Source organism: Haliaeetus albicilla, chromosome Z (genome assembly GCF_947461875.1).
Source record: "Haliaeetus albicilla chromosome Z, bHalAlb1.1, whole genome shotgun sequence".
In the NCBI taxonomy this organism is placed as follows: Eukaryota; Metazoa; Chordata; class Aves; order Accipitriformes; family Accipitridae; genus Haliaeetus; species Haliaeetus albicilla.
In genome coordinates, this window is record NC_091516.1 from 48,248,622 (window position 1) to 48,264,867 (window position 16,246).

General features: G+C 36.4%; 1 long non-coding RNA gene across 1 annotated transcript; it reads left to right on the forward strand.

Moving 5' to 3' along the window:
* The first annotated feature begins 8,020 nt into the window (after nt 1-8,020).
* Nucleotides 8,021-11,469, forward strand: LOC138683774 (uncharacterized). Its single transcript, XR_011323212.1, has 3 exons — nt 8,021-9,735; nt 10,735-10,821; nt 11,193-11,469. It is a non-coding gene; the product is annotated as an uncharacterized lncRNA (long non-coding RNA).
* The last annotated feature ends 4,777 nt before the right edge of the window (nt 11,470-16,246 follow it).

The window sequence follows — 16,246 nt, forward strand, 5'->3', positions numbered from 1 at the left end:
AGTTTGCTGGCAAGATCTGTTACCACCAGTTGATCCATGTCAAACTAGATAGATTAATTAATCAGGTGTAAACCTCCTTCTTCTCTGGAAGGTTTTGTTATTATATGATCCATAGGTTTTGTTATTGTAAGCTCCTTCAAAAAGGAAAATCTTAGCCTGGTGAATACTCTGCGTGTGTGTGAAAAGTGTTCAGGGTAAGACACTGATAATCTTCCACTCGGAGAAATAATAGTCCTGCAAAGAACGTGACAGCACGTTGGTATTCTGCAACTAATTGCACTGTCAGCCTTCAGTCTGTATATTTTCCTAATATTAATCCAAATAATTCCATTAATTCAGCTTATTAATATATTTTCCAAACCACAAATTAGTTCTATCTATAATCATTGATTTTCCTTCATTATCTTACAAAACTTCTTTTGCTTCCATCTGAACAAGTGTAGGAGCCAAAACTGATGTAAGAGATTAGAGAATGAATACACATATTCCCAATCCTATGGGAACATTATTAATAGCATAATTTTAGCTATAATTAGAATGTTTTCCAGTTTTTTCTATTTCCACAGAGTCATTTATCTGGACAACTGATGGCTTAATCAAATCAGTAGCTCAACTGCATTGTTCAACACCAAGAATGCAGAGTATATGGTTTGTTTGCACAGTTCTGGCACAGATCTTGTATTTGACCCCCAAAGCACATGGTAGTCTGGTGCATGTTGCAAGGCTTGACTCACTGTGCATCTGCAGGTCAGCCAGGCTGATACTTCAATCCAAAATCACAGTGACTAGGTGAATCTGCCAATTGCTTGACAGTGTTACTAACTTTAATGGAACCTGAATTTCAGCCACTTCATTTAGACTGTCAAAATGACAAAAGGTAGAATACTAAGCAGAGTTTATAACTTGTTCTAGTAGTAGTTCTAGGGACAACAACCAATAAGCCAAACAGTATTTGTGGTTTATGGACCTCTGGGACCCACACTTTATTCCTTTTATGATCCGAGAGAGACAACTAAGGTCAGCAAGTTTATATACAATATAAGTTAATACACATGTATGAAGTTTTTAGGGAGATCTGTAATACAATGCCAATTGTCTTAGGAGTCCAGAAATCAAAATGCAGATATACCCTATATATAGCACCACCATCTATTAATTCTGTCACAACAACCCATCTTGTCTGAATCCCTTAGTCACTGTAACCAGCATAATGAGTATACAAAACCATTCAATCTACTTTTTTAGATAATAAGGATGACCATTTAACTAAGAAAAAATGCACCTTATAAAGAAACTTCCCAGCTCTGTTTGCATTCTTGGAACTTCTTTCTTTCCTTTTTTGCATTTTGCACACATATACCCCCACACTCCAAAGCATATTTCTCCCAGGTTGAGACCTCTTCTACTAGTTTAGCCTAGAGCAAATGCCTATTGCTGAGTTATGAAGCACTGGAAATAGGCGTTTATAATGAAAATGTCAGTGACACTATAATAACTTCCAAATCATGTTCCTACAAAACATGGTGTAGTTCTTGTTGCACTTAGAGCAATTCTGTTCCGTTTCCTTTCCTCCTTAGGTTCTTAGCCTGTCTGTTCTTTTAGGCTGACAAAATCTGCTGAAGCACCTTAAATGTTTATGTCTTCCTGTTCTCAGGTCATAGTCAGTGTTCTATGGTAATATGATATAGAAAATGTGAAAGATATTTTTATTCCTTCTTATTTCTAGAACAGATGTGAAGAAACATCTTCTAGAGAAATTACTGTCAAATTACATGTCATTTCTTTGTGTATTAGTCATTGTATTGCTGTTAGCTCTTAAATTAAAATAAAATTACTCCTTTCTGTTTAGTAACAGATTTTTTTTCTCAATGCTAGTAATCCCACCTATAAAATCACCTGTACAAATGCTCAAAAATACTCCAGAGCAGAGCTTTTTTTTATTCTTTTGCCTGATTAAGAGAGCTATGTCTCTGACTTTTACCCTTTGAGCTTCCTCTTGCTAGGTCCCTTCTTCTGGCTCTTCTGTGTTCATCATGATTGTTAACAGCAGCAGAGCTTGGTGTTACACCCTGCTGCGCAGCCAGTTTGAATGTTGCTAGGTACCATGCTGCTTTCTTTCAACCCTTTAGGGAAGTTCACAGCTAGTTAGTCCTGTAAATATTATTCCACCCCCTGGGAAGGAAACAATTTTCTAATTTTTTTTGTTTGTTTGTTACAGTTTGCTTTTTGCCTCTGATATGGTGTCATTGCTGCATTTACAATGACTGGCTTAAAATCCCCATGATGTTTCTTCAAGGTTGTAAGGTTTTATGCTGGCTTTCCTGAGGGGCTGGCTGTATTCTAAGATTGAGAAGTAATTTTCCTTATCTGGAGATTGATATAGGCAACTGTTCCTCATGAGTTATAAGTGGCAAAACCATTCAAAACTTGATGATGAAGGTGTATCCATACAGTAACTTTTCATAAGGTTTGGGGTTTTTTGTTATGTTATGGTCAAACGAAAATTATTGTGTCAGACCCGAGCAAGAGCTAAGTGAATCAGGCTTGGTTGTGGTACACAAAAGGGGTTTTAGTAGATTAAAACAAGAAAACAGGGTAGAATGAGAGAAGTTTGGTGGGAATCTGACTGAAGATGCATGGATGCACAGGATGAGCTTGTGAGGAGACCCTAGGCAATAGACTTGGCTCTTCTGGTAGTCTAAGAGAGTGCTTCACTGGCTGTTGGTCTGCTATGAAATATCATGGGGATCATATCAGTTAATTGGTACTATTAATACAGTTTTCTTAATTGCTTAGTAAAACTGTAGATCAGATCTTAACAGGTTGTGTGGCAGACTAAGAAAAGGGAAGTGCATTACTCCACTAGAGGTAGCATGTCTTGAGCTCTTTGACCTAGTTGTCAAGCATGCAAAGATGACTCCACTGTAAAGTTACTAGAGTATACCAATGAGTACTGGGATTTCCTGTAACACAGAATCAGCATCAAATAAATGGCGAGATCCTTAGGGCTTCTTTCTCAACATAAGTTTCCCCCAGCTGCTCTAACTTGCAATGCTGAGCAGTAGAAAAGGCAGAGCAAATTTTTCAATATATTGTCTCTATATAGATATTAGATAACATGGATGATCCAACTTTCACTACTAACAGACTAGGTATTTTCCTGAAATACCAGTACAAAAGGTAGTAACACTAATCATAAAATTTCTGTCATAAATTCTTTTCTTCTTATCAAATAAACTTATCTTCATCAAACAAAGTTCAAGTAGAAATGAAAAAGGAGAAATTTTTCAGACAACTGATTCTAATCTTAAAGTAACATCTTCACAAGTATACAAATTAGCTACTCTTATACCCCTCTAACTATGATTAGTTTTCAGTCTTCAGACATAAACTAGTTTCTAAGGTTTTTATTCTCTGAAGTGCACATTCCACATTGGTTTTGTACTTATTAGTAGGACCAGGTTTTTATAACTTGTTTCTTGCAAAAAATGTCAGCAAATCAGTACAGTTTTCTTGCTATGAAACAAAACCATTCTTCCAACTATGCTAAGGGGCCAGTAAACTTAGAAAGGAGATCATGATAGAAAAAAATAAAAGTCAAAACCCCTCAAAGATAAAAAAAAAAGCTGTGCTGTAGACCCTTATTCTTTGATGTTAAATTCTAAATGAGAGCATGCATGGTTATTTGGTAACTGATCAATACCTGAGAGCAATATATGTACTCAGATCTGAAAATATTCATTATATTACTCCCACTAAAAATATTGACAATTCTATTGGGAAGACAAAGTTGAAATTGCCCATTGCTGCTATCAAGCTCAGTGGAAATACTCAAAGAATGGAATGTCCGTCCTAATATTTCAACATCTGTTTTCAACACAAAAGGGTATTAAGAAGTATGATACTGAAAATGTTCATGAAACAAAGAAGTTCAGAAAAAAAATTATTTTGCAAAATGTCAAGATGAGTTATTTTGACTTTCTCAACTGATATGAAAAGTTTTCCTTTGAAAAGTCAGAACATTTTACATTACTGATTAATACCAAGATAAACTTTGGTGTACTACTGAGATATGAGATCCATCTATGGATCCACTGAACAGATATTATGTTTCTGATACTCTCTGTATGTTGTAAAACTTGTCTCAACTTCTTTATATTCATAGGGAGAGGAAAGAAAGCAAACAAATCTGATACTACAACTATATTCCTCATGGAAAAAAAAAATTACAGTTTCTTTTTATTAGTATTTTACTTCTGTTCAGTAAAAGTATTCCATTAGTGCCAAGGAAGGGATAAACAGTATCTTATGCTTACTGTACTTGATTGCCTCCCTTCCCTTCCTTTCCCCTCCCTTCCCTTCCCATTCCCTCTTTTTCTTGTAATGTTCTCTCCCATAGAAGTGTAGAAGATTTTATCTAAAGTGAACAACTGCCTGTAGTTATGTAGATACTTAAAAACCTACTACAGTTCATGTAGAATATAAAGTAATTATAAAAGCTGTTGGCATTTCTGTGTTTTATTCAGCAAATAGGAAAAGTATGATAGCCCTAACCTGGGAGATCAGAACAAGTTGTTTTGATTCACTTGACACATTTTGAAATATTGATGGAGCCACACCTAGCAGGGCCATTGTAATCAAATGAGGCTAAACCATGCTATTATTCTGTCTGGCTGATTAGACATAGCAAATATTATGAAACTGTGTACTTTAGAGGTGAAGACTTGGTGATATGACCACTTAACTTTAAGAGCACTGTTCCATTTTAGACAATAGTAATTATACCTCTTCTGCTGAACTCAGTAGGGTTAGAAGTGTAAAGCTCAGTCTATTCCTATCTATTCCTATCCGCACTCTCAGTATGTTGCTATCTATTAAGTAACATGTACTATGTTTTGCAATTTAAGAGAGAGCTTCACAGCTTGGGTCTTATTAGCTTGGTATGAAAATTTTTCAGCAGTTCATGGTCATTTCACCCAGCTACACTGTCACAACAGTGTTAGTGATACAGTAGTCTCTAAAGCTCATATGGCCAGGAATGTGAAACTTCTTCTTGCTCCTTCAGTATGACAGACATTCTTCCCTCTCCCCCACACAGCTTGTCCCTGTGTTGTGCTGTGAGTACACCAAGTTTTAGAGCACCTTGATATGGATGCACAACTAACCAAATCCAACAGGTATTAAAACTCAGATTTATTCTTCAGTAAAAAGTTAGTTAGAAGTCCAGTAACACTTTATAAACCACAGGCTCGATGATGTAAAGAGAATTAATACTACACAACCGACTCAAGAATCCTCAAGATTTAAAGTGATGGCTCCAAAATGTGCTTATCATTCACCTAAAAGCTGAGGGCTCTCTTCCTCGAGGAGTTACCTTGGGTTGTGCCCTGACCCAGGAGGGAGTCCCTGACTGCAGACCCGCTGCTCCAAGGAGGACTGATTCCAACATGTCCTCCGGCGGGACCCCGTTTATACCCCTGTCAAATCTGACCTGTGGTCATTTAATCCCTATTGGCCAGGAGAGTCACCTCAGTGTACCCGACACTTCTTGACTGACCAGTTCAAATTTCAACCTGCAGCCTCCAGGGTTTCTTTCCCCTTCTCCCTGCCTGGAGAATTTTCCTCTCCTGCTGGCAGGATGGGGGCGGGGGGTGGGGACAGTGTACTGCCACACACCTAGATAAGCATTAATCCTGAACTTGGATATTTTTTTTTTTAGTACCACACCCACCAGACTCTCAGTGCAGCCTGTTCAATGGGTTGTACAGACAAGATGAGATATCACATTGCTACTTTCAAGAAGCAAAATTTTGAAACTGATTAAATTTTAATGGAATTTTGTTTTAAGTCCCCTCTAAAGCCCCTATAGCATGTTTGGAAAATCTTATGATGTAATATGAATATCTAAAATGTCCACAGCCATTCATGTTAGGGAGTATCATCAAAGGTTCATTGTTCCCTCCCCAGTCAGGTGAAGGACTCACATGAGCAAGTTTTCCTGTTTTCCTCCTGCATTAGTAAGTTCATTTCCCTTAAAATGTAGCCTTTTTTTCAGTGGATAGGAAGGAAGAAGGGAGAAAGAAAGAAGTAAATAAAGTTGTCTTTGAGATGAGATACCAGTACATGCTAAATGAAATGTTGCAAAAGTAAAGAAAAATATTGCTTCAAAATATTGACATTTTTTAAGGAAAAAAATATTTATTTAGTAGACAGTAATGTTCCTTATTTTCAGTCATGTTGTGACTACTCAAAGTATGTCCTGGAAAGCAGAAATACATTACAGATATTTCAGTTTTGTCAAATACACTGTTTTCTTCCAGAAAAAGTTTTGACAACTGCTTCGGCCTCCACAACAATTATCCTATTACTATTGCAATGACTCTTCTTACAACCAGTCTGCTATATAGGACCAGAAAGACTCCTTTTATCTCTACAGGCACAAAATTATGTTCCTTAGCTGTTATCTATAACTGAGAGTACTGTATTCACTGAAGCTCTGCTAATCTATGTCATCTAAGAACCTGTGCCAATCTAGCAAGAATAAAACTTAAGTCAGTTTTTGCTGTCATGGAAATCATGCGTTATTAACCAAAATACTTTACTACAACTCACTTGCTTTAGCTAGATACGTTTATTAAAGACCAGACTGGATCACTGTACTCATGTAACTATTGTAAACTTGTTGGCTTACCCTCAACACCCAAAGATTTTAACATGAAATGTGTGGTTGAATTACAGCATACAATTAAGGAAGAAAACTACTCGTGATTTAAACCTCTGACTGCCAGTGTTCATCTGTTCCAACAGATTAATTGCTTTTTTATTTTTAACTGATTCCAATTTCTGGTTATAAGAGGTTATCATATGCCTTTGCCTGCTAAGTTAGAGCTCTCATATCACATGTCATCTCTTCAACTATTAAGGCCATGGCAAACAAACTCATGGGCAGGAATTTTTTTTTTCTTTTTTTTCTTTTTTTCTAAGGTCATATTAAAGAGTCAAGGAAAAAAGTATGTTAGATTTTCTAACATAAAAGAATTAAAGATAAATAAGGGATTGTATTTTTCAGGATTATCAGTTTGAACTGAATGTCTACTACAATAAAGAAGTATCTTAATGTAGGTGTTTGTTAATTCATGTTAGGAATAATAAAAAACACCCTGTTTGGTTACCATCATTTCTGGTTTAGCTCTTATGTGAGCTGATCAGGGAAAAAAAAATAATTGCCTATTTTGGATTTACAGGGATTTTCAAATTTAAAATACCTTGACTTTCAAATCATTAAAAGATAACCTGACCTTGCTACCTTTTTTAGAATATTAAAACTGTGTGATTTCTATGGACCTGAAAAGCCTATGTTTATTGTCTTTGAAAATACCTTCAAATGCACAGGTCACCTTCTAGTTTGCTATCCATGTCATATGTGAAAGGTGAACATTTCATGAGAAGATTTGAAGATTTGTAATGAACTAAAAATACCACAGCTGTACATGAAGAAAAAAATCTGATCACTGCTGTTTATCAACTTATTTTAGCCCTTGTAGAATGAGGGCAGTTGGTTGTGCTATAGTTGATTTAACCTCTTTTTGTTTATAGATGACCTTACTTTTTCCCCTTAAACTTATATAACTGCTGGATGCATTTATAGTATTTTTAGATTCAGGAGAGGAAATAATGTTATTTAATAATGCTTCCAGGCCTTAGAAGGAAATACTTTCTATCACTAAAACAAAATATTTTAAATTATTCTATATTTTTATTGTATCAATCTTTACAGAACTGGCTTTGCTCCAGCAAAAGAATTTGTATCAGACCTGGAAGTTTCTGTTGTGTGATTAATGTCATATCAAACTCTTCAAAACTAAAGACAGGTATTGATAGATAATGGAATTTTTGTAATAATAATAAAACACATGAAAATGCACAGATAGAACAACATTTAAGGCTTGAAAACAAATATTGTCATGCATCCATTTTTAAACAAATGCCTTCATTTCTTAGACATTAAAATGCTGTCTCCTATTCTTGGAATTTTTATATGGATAATGAGACTAACATTAAACCCTGTCATTTATCTGAAAGGTCCTGCATTTTAAGCAATACTGAGTAGTTTAATCTTTCTCTTTTTTTCTTTTTTTTTTTTGTCAAGTCATGTGCAAGTTCAATAAGTCTTTACTTCTGAAAACTCATTTTTCCTAATAAATGTTTTTGTGCTAGTGCTATGCCCCATGTGGTTTTAAACAGACCAATAGTAAGCCATGATTAATAGCAATAACTCTAGTAAACTATTTGTCTAGATGACATCATCACACTAAACCTTCAGATTCTTGCATGGATTTAAGAAGTGAAGCCTAGTTCACAGCAGATAGAAGAAACATATGGTGAATTTTATTAGTCTTCTGAGGCAACTTGAAAATCCCAGGGACTTCTGTGATTGCTTTTTTTTTTTTTTTTCTATTTTATCCACAACATTATAGAAATCATACCTAGTATAGTAGAGTGGTGAGGAAGATGCAGATTATCCTTGCATGCAGAAGGTATATTATGCAGTTAGACCTTGGTGCCACACTGAGAGGAAAACTCAGACAATAAATGCCACAAAGCATGTGAGCAGCAGGGAGGCATGAGTACAGTCCTGGTAAAGTGCTCCAAAATGAAAATCAAAGTAAGCAGATAAAAGCAGACATTGGTCTGGGCTTTTTAATCAGGCGCCTGAAGCAAAACTGAGGCAGGAATGATAAATCTGTGGCTATGTTACGACACAGAGGGAGCACTGCAGTCGATCAGGTCAATGTTTATGTTAACTGTGGTGGAAATCATTGAACATTCACCTTTCACCCTTGCAAATGAATCAGCAGGTTAGAAACTGTTGTTAATTTATGAAATAGCATGCAATCCCACTATGTAGATGGAAACTGAAAGGTAGGCAATTTGAAACAATCCCTGGTTTAGATGCGGTATTGGTATAGTGAAATGCATAGGGTGAATGTGAGCTGGCATTTTGAAACATCCATTTGCAGCAAAGTAACAGGCAATTAGGAGGAAAACACAAATTTGGGCTGATGCTAGATAGTTTTACTGATACTTAAAGCACTTAGATAAATGGCTGCATTTTGAGGAGCTGAGATCCTGGTTCTGGCCATTGAACTACAGAGAGTCAAGCCTGCAGTTTCTGGTGTCTAAATAAGTTTTCATGAGGAAATAATAAAGCAAACAGAAAACATGCTTACTTATTTTGAAATCTTCTTCAACACACCATAGCAATTCTTTTCCCAAGATTCACACCAAGTGCTCAGGTAGCAACCTAAAAGATGGAGGCATAGAAATGACTGTCAGAATAGGAGTTTTCAAGTGTCTGCTCCATGTGAGCTCAGACCTTCCTCAGCTTACCAAATGTGTAGAGCATACACTGGCAGAGGCTAACTACAGAAGCTGTTATCCACCCCACTGCTGAATTGTAAAGAGTGTACAAGAACGACCCACAGGATCCCCATTAGCTACACTGACTAGCACTCTAGGATTGCTCTCTGCTGGGTCCTTCCAGAAGACCTGTGGCAACATAACTCCAACCAGTCACTCAGCTACCTCAAGGACTTTCTCATTGCCACAAGACAAACAAACTTCCCCAAGGACAGAAACAAGCAGTTTCAAGTTTCATCAGCCCTCTTTGGAAATAACTTGCTTCCCTGCAGAGCCTGGGGAAGAGAACAGTCTTTACAGTGCTCTGTCTCTAAGGTAAGTAACATCACCTTCAGACACAGGGAAACACAATTATTCTGCTGATGTTTGTGGGTGGCATTGCAGTAATATTTTTTGAGTTGCTTTGCTGGCTTTCCTCAGATTTTGTCCAGTTCCTACACCTAATGCCAGTCAGCTCTTGACAGTTCCCAGATTGGATATGTTGATTTTCACAATTGCTGCACTGTTTGCTCTCAGCTGTGAAGATTTCCAGATTTTCTCAGAAAAAGCATTTAAATTCACTGCCGCATGCCTTTTTAAAGGCCACCTGTCCACAGTGTTTAGATGATAGTCACTACCTACTAAGATCTAGCACCATGCCTGTGACTAACATAAATGGCACTGATGTCAACCAGGAGGCAAAGAACAGAAGTGGATTAATGTTTATGCTGAGGGAATTTTCTAAGCTCGAAAGAAAAGTCTACAGAATTTCTTTATGCATTATCTTTCCTACATCATCCTCCACTCAATGTTACAAACATAACATTAGTATGCAAGCTAAAAAGACCAACACAGCAGCTAGTGCCTACAGAAGCAGCTTGAGTATGGTTGAAGCTGATACACAGATTGTTTCAAGTCATTCTGGATACTTGTTAATTTTTATCTCCTACTTGAATTAAGGTTACAGTCATTAATGACAACCTGATTATGTTGGAAAACATAGAAACTGAAGAAGGGAAGAATAACTTGAATACAACCACTGTGGCTGCATAAAGGAAGACTACACCAAGTTCAATACAGAGACATATATTTTGTAGAAGTTTTTGTGCTAAATTTAAGCTTTCAGGAAAACTTATATTCAGGGATAGGTACAATGAAATGTGGAAGAAAGCACTGAAACTATTTTGAAAAAAAAAAAGCTGCTCAATACATAGAAATAGGTATTAACTCAATAAGGAGGTCATTGTGTAAATTACAAATAGCATGATTCTGCCAGATGCATCATAGTGACCACAGGTTATTAAAAACGAGAAATGCCATGTCCTCCTTTTGCAGATACAGTCTGACATGCTGCAATGGTTTCTACACGTCAGGGCCAAGAGTATGATAGCTGCAACAACCTCTGTACAACTTTCCATCAGTGTGAGTATATAAACATTGTCACAGGTTATGGAATTCACCTTTCTAAGTTCTGCACTTACAAAGGGGCTAAATGCAACATCTATCAGCAACAAGGCTTAGAGGGCAGAATGGCCTCAAATGAGAAAATACATTCTGATTAGCTTCCTCAGTTGTTAGATAAGTTCTGTTTCATAATCATCTGATGATTATTGGAGAAAGGATACTGCACTGGATGGACTAGATTCATTATAATTTCTGTAGGAAAACCAAACCAAACCAATGAAAAACAAACCACTGTCCCCTGCCCCACCCCAGTTTTCCACCATTTTTGTTCTGAGCTATGACTGCAGACTTTACATTTGCATTTCTTTTGCATTCTTTTGAACAATTAGGAGACCCACAAAACAGATGCAGCTGATAAATGCAGAAGTCCTTCGTGCTTCAGCCAGTGCCAACGAGGCAGACACTGACAGTCAGAAGAACCAGCTCCTGCTGCATTCCAAGGACATCTTGTCAGGTGCTAACCTTTGGCAATCACATGATGTAGCTACATGTTTTGTGTTAGCAATATTACAACAGAAATTCCTTAAAATGTCAATTGCAGGAAGAACAGTAGGATTACAAACAGAGAATTCACCATGTGAGTGTTGAACAGATAAAGGACAGAGAAGAAAATGCTTAGGTCACCTAGGCTGGTATTGGCATCTGCATGTCTGTTGCAGTCTCAGGGAGCTTTATTTTCTCATGGGTTTGAAATGAAGCATTGTTGTGGTTGTGTCACTGAAACCAGGACAAGCATGTACCTAATTCCTTTTTATTTTCCTCCTTTTGTTAATTATCTTCTTTCTCATATCCATTTTCTTTTTCTTACAAATTCCATGAAAATAAACACCTAATATTAATACAGATATTAAGTTATGAATTTAAAATATTCAACAGTCAGGAAATTCAAATGTTAATATTCCCATGCAAAGACTATTTTTGATATAATACATATACTATACAATCTGCATGAAAGCATTTCTCAGTATGGCCGGTAATCCAAAATACCACAAACCATAAGTGCAGTGTGATCATGTTAATGTTGTCATGGAAATTTTAACACTGTAATTTCTTGACCCATACGCATTTGATTTCTCACACAAAAATCACAGTTGTTGGGATTCTTAACTGCTATAAGATGATGTAGTTGGAGTGAAATTATTGGACCTATCTTGACCCACACAAACTGAAGCTGTACTTTAATGTAATTGGTAACTGCTCTGTCTTTCCTTATCCACCAAAGCACCTCTGGACACTGGACACTCCTTTTTCATTGTTGGAGCATACAAATACAATTACAAATATTAAATATTTCATTAATAAGTGAAAAAGCTAATAGACTATGGTCCAAGGTAGGACAATCTTAACATTGTTCATGGCACTCAGTTTCAATCCATGAATGAAATTATAAAATACAGATTCTCAGCCTAAAAATGTGTGAAAGACCTAATATCTGTCTTTGCAATTAAGGAGATTAAAATGGTGACTCTCAAAAAAGTTTTTAAAATGTCACTACTCAGTATTGGTATTGTGGGGAAAAGAAAAGCCTCTGCAGGATATAAGCAGTGAAAATGAGATTCCTGTGCTGAACCAATCTCAGGATAATGAAAAGTTTGGCTCGAACTGGGGATCTGAGATAATCCACATTGAATTAGGAGTTTAATTTCCAATTCTGCATATTCAAATTTTCCAGCTGAGGTGGCTTGATCTTTGACACTGGACAAACATAACATTTTCTCCATGAAGTTTTTTTAGATCAAAAAAGAATTTATACAATATAAAAAAGAAATTGGAAAGGGATCTTTGTGAAGGAATTAATATTCTATGGCACATCAGTCCATCTTTACTAACTTTTTTTCATTAGATATAGATGAGTGAAGTTCTGTTCAGAAGAAAGAGGAGTTTATAAAGCTCAGAACAGTCATACTTCAGTCACCCAGAAGGTAAATGTAGTACAGACCATGATCTCTTCAGTGTCTCCTTCCACTCAGACAAGGCCAGACCTTATTCTTCCTCCTGCTTCTCATATTGTGATGAAATAAATTGCTGTGAAGTATATTATTTAGTGACTCCACAGGTACTATACTTCTGTGAACTGGATACTAGTTGAGTGGTAATCAGCTAGTTCATTCATTAATTTAATATATGGTCAGCTGAGAAAAAGTTCATCTCTTACAGTGTTTTACCATGAAATCCCTCCTTGTGTTTGTTTTAATTAAAGTAGCTTCCTGTTTTGAACATGTTCAAGAAATAATATAACTATTATAAAAATATGGCAGTATGAGAAGGACATCACACTATTAGAGTGTGTCCAGACGAGCGTGACCAAGATGCTGAACAGCCTCGAGGACAAGACTTACAAGGAGCAGCTGAGGTCACTTGGGTTTGTTCAGCTTGGAGAAGAGAAGGCTGAGGGGTGACCTCCTCGCAGTCTGCAACTTCTTCAAGGTGGGCAGTGGACGGGAGGTGCTGATTTCCTCTCCCTGGTGACCAGCAACAGGACATGAGATGGAATGAAGCTGCATCAGGGAAGTTCAAACTGGTCATTGGGAAAAGGTTCTTCACTGAGAGGGTGGTCGGTCACTGGAACAGGCTCCCCAGGGAAGTGGTCACATCACCAAGCCTGTCAGAGTTCAAGCAGCATCTAGACAATGTTTTTAGTCATATGGTTAAGTTTTAGGCAGTTCTGTAAGGAGTAGGGAGTTGGACTCAATGATCCTTATGGGTGCTCTCTAGCTTGAGATATTCTATGATTCTGTGATTCTATGGAATATTGTATATACAATAAAGCTGACTCAAGACTTTCTTAGCTACCGGTAAGCAAGTTATAAGAACAGAAACTGAAACTGCTTGCCTAAAAAAAAGGAAGATTCATTTTAAATCTGCATTCAAAAAGCTTTAAACAGGAATAAAGCAAAGACACCACTCAGGCATCATAAGTGTAAAAATTTACAGTCTGAAGGGGAAATAATATTTAGAACTTACTCAGACAACCTGCTTAGCTTTCAGTCCTTGTCAGAGACTCAATCCTTTGCTCCAAAAAAAAAGACCCCTTAACAGCTCAGGTCTTCTAAAGCTGCTTATTCACTATCAGACAATAGCCACAGGGAAGAAACTGTACCCTCCCTTCTTTGGAGGAAAGGACAAGTTAAATGAATTAATGAAATCCAGACTGAAAATGAAGTGGAACATCTAAACACCAACTTTTGCCTGAATTATTTGGTATTTATTAGCACACATACTGCTAGCTACATAATGACTTTTTTAAATTATACTCATTAATGGAAGCAAAGCTGAGGAAGCTTTCTCTTTGGAAAATATTTGTGCACATCTGCACTCATATAGCCACAGATCGTATCATAAATTTTATTTGCTCTTTCCTTTCTTGGCAGCAAGATTGGTATGAAAGCATCTTGCTTGCATGTGCTAGAAAAGCTTTTATTCTATCTATTAAACTTTAGATTTATTACTCCATGCTTAAATATACTCATTACATTTTTTTGCCATATAGTGAATTCACCATTCTTGCTTACCATATGCAATACACCAAACAAACAAACAAACAAAACCCAAATAATTCTTTCTTGTTTGAGTGAAAAATGGGCAAATTGAAAGAATCTTCAATCATTATTCAGAAGAACAAATCATTAATAATGATTCTTTATTATTAATTTTATTTTCCATTTATTTTAGGGGAAATATAGCTCCTCATATTAAAATGATATTAAAATAATGAATTATTCCTTTAAAATCCTCAGCAGAAACCAGTTTCAAAGACTCATGCAAGGTAACAGTTTAAAGAATTCAGAACCATTTAAGGGAGAATATTCTGCTTACCTATTATGAGGGTAAAAAAGGCTGCAATTTTATCCTTTCAAAAATAATGCCAAATTTAGCAATTGTTTGCAAGAAGTTTAATAATTTTATCCATAAGTGGGGGTGGAAACAACACTAGCTGACACACAGAAACACACACACACACACATACCTGTATTAGAAAACTCCATGTCCTCTTTGTTTCACTGAGTGTTCACAGCTCCTCTCACCAGAAGAGGATTTCTTTCTAATGCTCTGAGTGTTCAAAGATAACCTTCAATTAAACCAAAAGTAAAGTGTTGGGGTTTTTTCTTATTTCCTGCCTGAAAGTGTTGTTCGATCACTGACCCCAGCATTTCAGTATGCATTGTGGTATATGTATCAGGCAGTATATGGTTTTCCCTCTCCCGTGTATTTTAAGGTCAGAAAGAACCACTACAGTTAGCTGTTTTGTCCCCAGTGTATCTCAATCTCATCCAGTAAATGGTCTGCAAGACCCAGCCTGAGCTATAGCACAGCTAGTCTTGATTTAAGACTATCCATAATGCTTCCATAAAAGCTCTAGCAGTTAATAGCCATGGCTGTTTATAATCTGCACCTTATTTCTTCCCTGTATCTGCCTCAGTGCTTTGTGGTAATATTTCTACTGGATGTACCGTGATTACTTGCAAAAATACAGTATAAACTCATAAAGTGAGTTTTCATCAATAAGCTAAATGTTCCCAAAATACAGAGGATCTGACCACAGACCTATAATAACAATGAGTTTTGTTTCATCCTACTAGAGATTCAATACTTTGTGCCATGTAAATACTGTGATTTACTCCTGAGACATGTACTGTGAATTTTCCTTTGCATATGGGATGAATTTTCTAAGAATTTACTAATAAATCTACTAGATACTGGATCTTCAGGAAATAAAGGACTTTCTCATCTTCCTCCTGGATGTTCCAAGCAAATAAGTAACATGGACAACATAACATGCATAAAGGTAAAATTAAGTGAAATTGTTTGTTTGTTTGTTTTCTTTAAGAAATCAGTTTGTACCAAAGGCATGATTATGTTTATTTACTTTTACTGTTGAATGTCCTTGCATTAAATTATGATTATTATCAAAGTTCTTTCCATAACCTGGCACTGTGTGACACTGAGTAATGACAACATATTCCCCTGCAGGACTTACAGACAATGAGACTCAGGAACAGAATTCCCATCCTCTGGTGACTTTATCGTCAAAAGAATCAGTAACTCAAAAAATACATTCAAAGAAAGTGCAGATTCAGAGTATTTTTATCAACAAATTGAAAACACTTCACAGCTATTTTAATTGTCCCAGAGGAAAGCTTTAATGTTAATGAATAATATTTAAGATCTTTTCCTCCCATCCCCAACTCAGGGAAAAATAAGGTAACAGCCAGACAACCTTCTATAAAATAGGGATATCCTATTTTTACAAAAGGGTGGAAGTGTAATATACACAAATACGACTTTCTGAAGCCATTTTAATCTCATCTGAAATTATAAACAGTGACTGCATGTGTATTGCAAAGTATCACCACAGGTCTGAGTAATAGCTGTCTGTAAATCC